Source organism: Notothenia coriiceps, unplaced genomic scaffold (genome assembly GCF_000735185.1).
Source record: "Notothenia coriiceps isolate Sejong01 unplaced genomic scaffold, NC01 NC01_scaffold00030211, whole genome shotgun sequence".
Lineage (NCBI taxonomy): Eukaryota > Metazoa > Chordata > Actinopteri > Perciformes > Nototheniidae > Notothenia > Notothenia coriiceps.
Window position 1 is genome coordinate 100,574 of NW_011362912.1, and position 7,029 is coordinate 107,602.

The window sequence follows — 7,029 nt, forward strand, 5'->3', positions numbered from 1 at the left end:
CTGATCCCCGTGGATTTTCTCACTGCGTGTGTTGACCTTCTGGTCCCCTGTGGTTTCTCACTGGTGTGTCGACCCTCTGGTCCCCTGTTGATTTCTCACTGTTGTGTGTCGATCCTCTGATCCCCTGTTGATTTCTCACTGCGGGTGTGTCGCCTCTGGTCCCCTTTGATTTCTCACTGCGGTGTCGCCCTCTGGTCCCCTGTTGATTTTTCACTGCGTTGTGCGTCCCTCTGGTCCCCTGTGATTTCTCACTCGTGTGTCGACCCTCTGTCTCCCTGTGATTTTTCTACTGCGTGTGTTCGACCCTCTGTCCCCTGTGATTTTTGCACTCCGTGTTATCGACCTCTGGTCCCCTGTGATATTTCACTGGCGTGCTGTCGACCCTCTTGGTCCCCTGTGATATTCGCTGTTCTGTGTCGTTTCTCTCTTGTGTCCCTCTGTGATTCTCACCTGTGTGTGTCGACCCCTCTGGTCCCCTGTGATTTTTCATCGCGTGTGTCTGATGTCTTTCCGACCCCTGTGTTTTGCACCCGTGTATTCTGTATCCTCGTGTCCCTCTATTTGCACTGCCGTGTGTCGACCTCTCGTCCTGTGATTTTCTCACTCGGTGGTCGCCCCTTGGTCCCCCTGTGATTTTTCACCTGTGCGCGTGTCGAGCCCGTCGTCCCGCTCTGTGATTTGTCTCACTGGCGGTGTCGACCCTCTGGTCCCTGTAATTTTTCACTACGTGTGACGACCCTCTGTCCCCTGTTGATTTCCTCACCTGCCGTGTGTCGACCCTCTGGTCCCCTTGTGATTTTTCACTACGTGTGTCGACCCTCTGGTCCCCTGTGATATTTCGCTGCGTTGTGTCGACCCTTACTGGTCCCCTGTGATTTCTCACCTGCGTGTGTCGACCCTTCTAGTCCCCTGTGATTTGTTCACTGCGTGTATCGACACTCTGGTCACCTGTGATTTTCTCACTGCGTGTGTCGACCTCTGGTCCCCTGTGATTTCTCACTGCGTGTGCCGACCCTCCTGGTCCCCTGTGATTTTTCACTGCACATGTGACGACCCTCTGGTCCCCTGTGATTTGCACTCCGTGTGTCGACCTCTGGTCCCCTGTGATATTTCACTGACGTGCGTCGACCCTATGGTCCCCTGTTGATTTCTCACTGCGTGTGTCGACCTCTGGTCCACTGCGATTTTCACTGCGTGTGCTCGACCCTCTGGTCCCCTGTGATTTCTCACTGCGTGTGTCGACTCTGGTCCACCTGTCGATTTTTTCCCTACGGGTGTTGTCGACCCTCTTGGTTCCCCCTGTGGATTTCTCACTTGCGTGTGTCGACCCCTCTGGTCCCTGTGATTTTTCACTACGTGTTGTCGACCCTTCTGGTCCCCTGTGGATATTTCGCTGGCGTATGGTCGGCCCCTCTGGTCCCTTGTGATTCTCACTGCGTGTGTCGGACCCCTCAGTCCCCTGGTGATTTTTCACTGCGTGTATAACACCTCTGGGTCACCCTGTGATTTCTCACTACGTGGTAGTCGTACCTCTGGATCCCCTGTGATTTCTCACTTGCGTGTGCCCGACCCTCTGGTCCCTGTGATTTTTCACCTGCATGTTTGACGACCCTCTGGTCCCCTGTGATTTTGCCACTCCGTGTGTCGGACCTCGGTCCCTGTTGATATTTCACTGCGTGCGTCGACCCTTATGGTCTGCCCTGTGATTTCTCACTGCCAGTGTGTCGACCTTCTGGCACCTGCGATTTTTCACTGCCGTGTGTCGAACCTCTGGTCCCCTGTGATTTCTCACTGCGTGTGTCGACCTCTGCGTCCACTGCGATTTTCACTGCCGTGTGTCGACCCTCACTGGTCCCCTAGTGATTTCTCACTGCGTGTGTCGACCCTCTGGTCCCTTGTGACTTCTCACTGCGTTGGGTCGCCCCTTCTGTCCCCTTGTGATTTTCCTGCCGTGTGTCGACCCTCTGCGTCCCTTTAGTGATATTTTCACCTGGCGGTGTGTCGACCCTCTGTCCCCTGTGATATTCACTGCGTGTTCGCCCCTCTGGGCCCCTTGTTTTATTTTCACTGGTGTGTCGATTAATTTCACAAAACGAACCGTTTCACGCTCGGTTGCACGTCTTTTTTTGGTCTTCTCGCTTTGGTTTTGTTGTAGAAGAAAAAAGGTTCATGTTTCTTCGTCTCACTCTCTTTTCCTTATTTACAAACGAGTTAATGAGGTCCTAACAAAAAAAAAGAAATTAGCGCTACGTTTTCTTAATTTCGTACCTCGGTTCGACAATAGAAGAACCGTGGTCGGTGCTTCTCCTTTTCTCTTCTTTATCCGGTCTCGAACTTAATTACTTAGTTTTTGTGTGAGGTTTCGGAATATGTTAAAGAATATGAAAGTCGGAATTATAACTCTCCGGATGAAGAGGCGTTGCCGAGAAAGTCACCTTTGAAAAGTCTCTGCCCCGTTACTGCCTCCTTGCGTTCCTTAGCGAGGTAGGGACTCAAACAACGAAAAGAAGGGGCCCCCAGACTTGACTACAAACACGTTGTTAAATGTGAGCGAGCGGAACGACTTAAAACGTATTACACCGCTCGGCGACGTCTGACTCCTACTTAGTCTCGTTCGACCTTCGCAGGTCCTTTCCTAACAAGTGTGACATTTTGAATTACTTCAGAAGACACAAACCTAGCGCGAAAGGATCACCCAGGAAGGACTACCAAGTTGGTCCGAATCCCTCTCTATCTCATCTAATACTATCTACCTCCTATCTATTCCTTATTGCCTAATCTCTCTACTCTACCAACTATTCTATCTATTCTACTATCCAATTCTATCTATCTATCTACCTATCTATTGCTATCTCGATTCTACCTACCTATTCCATCTATCTATCTATCTACTTACTCTATCTATTACCTACCTACCTTACCTACCTTCCTTCCCACCCACCGGACCTACCTACCTACCTCTACCTATCCTACCTTACCTACCTTATGCTATCTACCTAACCTTGACCTATCTTCTATCTACCTACCGCTACCTACTATCTATATACCTACCTATCTACCTATCTATCTACTACCTGCCTACCTAACCTATCTATCTACTATCTATCTAACCTACCTACCTACCTATGCTATCTACCTACCTACCTACCTTCTTACCTACCTTCTACTAATCTAATCTATCTCCTACCGACCTTACCTATCTATCTCCGTATCACCTATCATTCCTATTCTACCTACCGACCTACCTTATCTATCTAGTACTACCTACCTGGATTCTACCTATCTATCTGCATGCTACCCTACCTACTACCTAAATTCTATCTACCTATCTATCTCCTACCCTACCCTACCTACTTATCTACCTACCTACTACTAATCTACCTAACCTATCTATCTACTCCTACCACCTATCTTCTACCTACCTATCTATTGCTATCCTACGCTACCTCGTGCACTACCTATCTACGCTACCTATCTCCAACCTACCTACTACTATTCTACCTACCTATCTATCTATCTACTACCTACCTACCTATCTACCTACCTAATCTATCTACCTACTATCTACCTACCTACCTACCTACCTCCCACCCACCTATCTATCTTCTGTATTTTTTCTGTATAAGTGTATAATGACTCACACCCTCTCTTTGAGAGAGACTTCCCTTGATGTCCCTAACATCGGGAAACGTCTGGGTTAAGTGTTACCGTGATTTGTGTGTCACTCTTTAGTGTCCCCTGGTCTCCCAGCTGTGTGCGTCACTTTTTAGCATCACCTGGTCTCCAGCTGTGTGCGTCTCTTTATAGTGTCCCCTGGTCTCCGTTTTGTTTTGAGCTTTTTGCAGCATTTTGTTTAAACTCTGTGCACCTTGGTGAATGTTTTCTTAATGCTGCATGTGTTAAAGAACTAGAGTTTGTTCTTCATCTGCATGTCTTTTCGCAGATTGAAATGTTTATATTTGCATCATTTCTGAATCTGCAGTGTTTTGGGCGGTTGTAGCGCGTATCGGCCACGGTACAAAGCTCCTCTCAGAGAAACCAAGTGCAAGAAACAGGAGGAAGCGGATGAAAGGCTTTGATAGCAACACACATTAACCTCCACATCCTCACCATCATCCATTCGTCGACTTATCTGCTGCTCTTTTTTTTATATCCTCATTCTGAAGATATAGAGAGCTGAAAAGACCAAATAAAATGAAAGGAAATCTCTCTCACGCTCACAATCCGACGCATAATTGGCTTCTTGGATTGACTTCAACCGCAGGGGGAAATCTTTGACAAAACCATACATAAATAAATCCATTTTCCTGTGTTTTCTGTTTCCCTGGCTGCCTGCAGAAAGGGCCTCGTTATATATGGAAATGAGATTCTCCACCTCTCTCTCTCCCAGCCAAACGCCTTATTGGCTCCCGCCCATGCAAATGCAGGCCGGGGCCAAGGATCCATTTACAAAGGAGATACTATGAGAGAGGAGGGGGAGAGGTAGCGAGATAAGGAGGGATAGGGGCCAAGAAGGAGACAGAACGCATCCAAGAAAGTGATTGAAGGAAAGAAATCGGAATCAAATCACTGTGAAGAGTTAGATGTGTGTTTGTGAGTGTGTGTGTGTGTGTGTGTGTGTGTGTGTGTGTGTGTGTGTGTGTGTGTGTGTGTGTGTGTGTGTGTGTGTGTGTGTGTGTGTGTGTGTGAGTGTGAGTGTGAGTGTGTGTGTGTGTGTGTGTGTGTGTGTGTGTGTGTGTGTGTGTGTGTGTGTGTGTGTGTGTGTGTGTGTGTGTGTGTGTGTGCGCGTGCGTGCGCATGTGTGTGGAGGAGGTGCGATGGGAGGCTTTGATTGGCAGGAGAGGGCAGGAGCAGCAGTGACAGAGGTGGACTGTTTGTGAGTCAACACACAGGATAATTATATCACACACACACACACACACACACACACACACACACACACACACACACACACACACACACACACACATGTAGGTTTACAGCACACAGTGACCCCGTTTCCTCCTATTAACATGCATGTCTAGAGGAGAATTATCTGGAGTAGGGAACCCTGATGCTAATGGAGGTTTAATTACATGCACTGCAGTCTTAGAGACGTGCAATTACCTGGTTATTGAAGTCTATTTTCTATTTTGAACCAACTGGAGTGTACTGTACGATCAAATAACAATAACCTCCTCATTTAGTTTGTGACCTTTGTGAACTTCTGTTTGACGAAAAGCCCTCCAACAGTTTTCTGATCTGAATTCCTACTAACGATTTATACAAGCACTTTCTGATCATAAGACTTAGATTCCAACAGTCACCGGTGGAAGAAGCATCCTAAAATGGTTTAGCCCACAGAGTTTGAAACTTGGAAGTAGTAGGGTTTATCGGGAATGAGTCCTTAAACAAGGTTCCCTCGTCTTGAAGTCAGCGTTTTTTTCAACATGTTTTTTCTCAATATGTGTGGAGGTTATCCTGCTGAACAAAACAGGCTGGTATCCTAAACGTGTGTTTGCAACAAAGTTAATTTATCTGATATACCGAAATCCAATTGGGAAATGCTATTGCTTTTCTCAAGGGAGCCTGTCATCACTTCAACACTCAATAGGAAGCGATGAATAGACTGACACTAGAAGACACACGGTGTGGGGGGGTGGGAGAGAAACTCCATCTAGAGGTAACAGGGATTTTAGCCTTTGAAGACCATTTACTAAAACCTCTAGAACACACTGCAGGAAAGGGAAAACTCCCTGACGTCTTGAAGTCAGCGTTTGGTTTGAACGTGGTTTTCAGTTAGAAGCCTGGAATAAGGTCTGTGGATAACACAAGCTGAAGGGATGTTCACATTTTGTGGAGATGAGGACGCCACAGCGCGGCCCTCAGAGACACAAAGTCCTCGTTAAGGTTACCCACTCTGCTGGTGACACGCAGATGACAAGGACAATTTACTGCATGGCCGCTTCTGCTTGTCTTTGAGCAGACTGGAAACACACACACACACACACACACACACACACACACACACACACACACACACACACACACACACACACACACACACAGCAACACACACACTGTGCAAATTAAGTTTAATAAGAGAAGATGGAACTTTGTGATCCCTGTGGGGAAATTAGGAGGTTGCAGCGGCAGAAAGAAGAGGACACACAATGAGGAGGAAATGAAGGAAGGAGAGACTGGGAATACCACCGCTTGCAGGGATACTGAATACTGTGTGTACTAATACACAGAAATATATGTAATATGAGATATGAAACCTGCTTTTTTAATTTTAAACTCCTGAATCAAGCAGTTTTGAGTCAGTCTGACCTCTGAATTCTGCTTCTCATACTTCGTCAAGAGTATTTTCACACGTCTCTCTGCCTGAAGTGTTTGAAATAACCGATATTCTTTTATTCTGCCGGTTATTCTTCTTGTTTTCTATGAAATGTCACCACAGCTTCGAAGAGTCCAAGGTGAGAGAATGAAATGACTTGTTTGGTTCTGAATCATTCTCCAAAACCTCCATAAAAGATTGAATTTAGAGTGACAAAACTAGGGCAGCTCAATTAATCGTATTTTAATTGCGATTACGATTACGGCTTGCAACGATTACGAAAACAACGTAATCGGAATAAAACGATTATTTTTTTATTATTACTTTTTTTTATTTTATTTTATAAATTTTTTTTTTCAGTTGAATTATACTTAAAGTTCAGGGTAATCAACTGTTAAAAACATACTGTTCAACATTTTTTTCTCCAATAAATGGATGTTTTCAAAGTCAATGAATAATCAAATTTAATAATCGCAATTACAATTATTGACCCAAATAATCGAGATTATGATTTTTGCCATAATCGAGCAGCCCTATTGATCAGTTATAGACACCGATGAGTAAATGTGTGGTGCCTTTGTAGATACACTATGATCTGTGAGTTTTAATGCACATGTGTAATGGTACACTTGATAACTAAAATTGTTAAAATGTATTTTCCTAAGAAATGTCAAGTTGTTCGTGCTGTTTTGTAAATGTGAAGATTTTCT

At 45.6% G+C, this 7,029-nt stretch overlaps 1 protein-coding gene across 1 annotated transcript in view; it reads left to right on the top strand.

The window, feature by feature from the left end:
* The window catches only part of ric1 (RIC1 homolog, RAB6A GEF complex partner 1), a 65,654-nt gene that overhangs the window by 23,721 nt on the left and 34,904 nt on the right, over window positions 1–7,029 (top strand). The window lies entirely within an intron of this gene.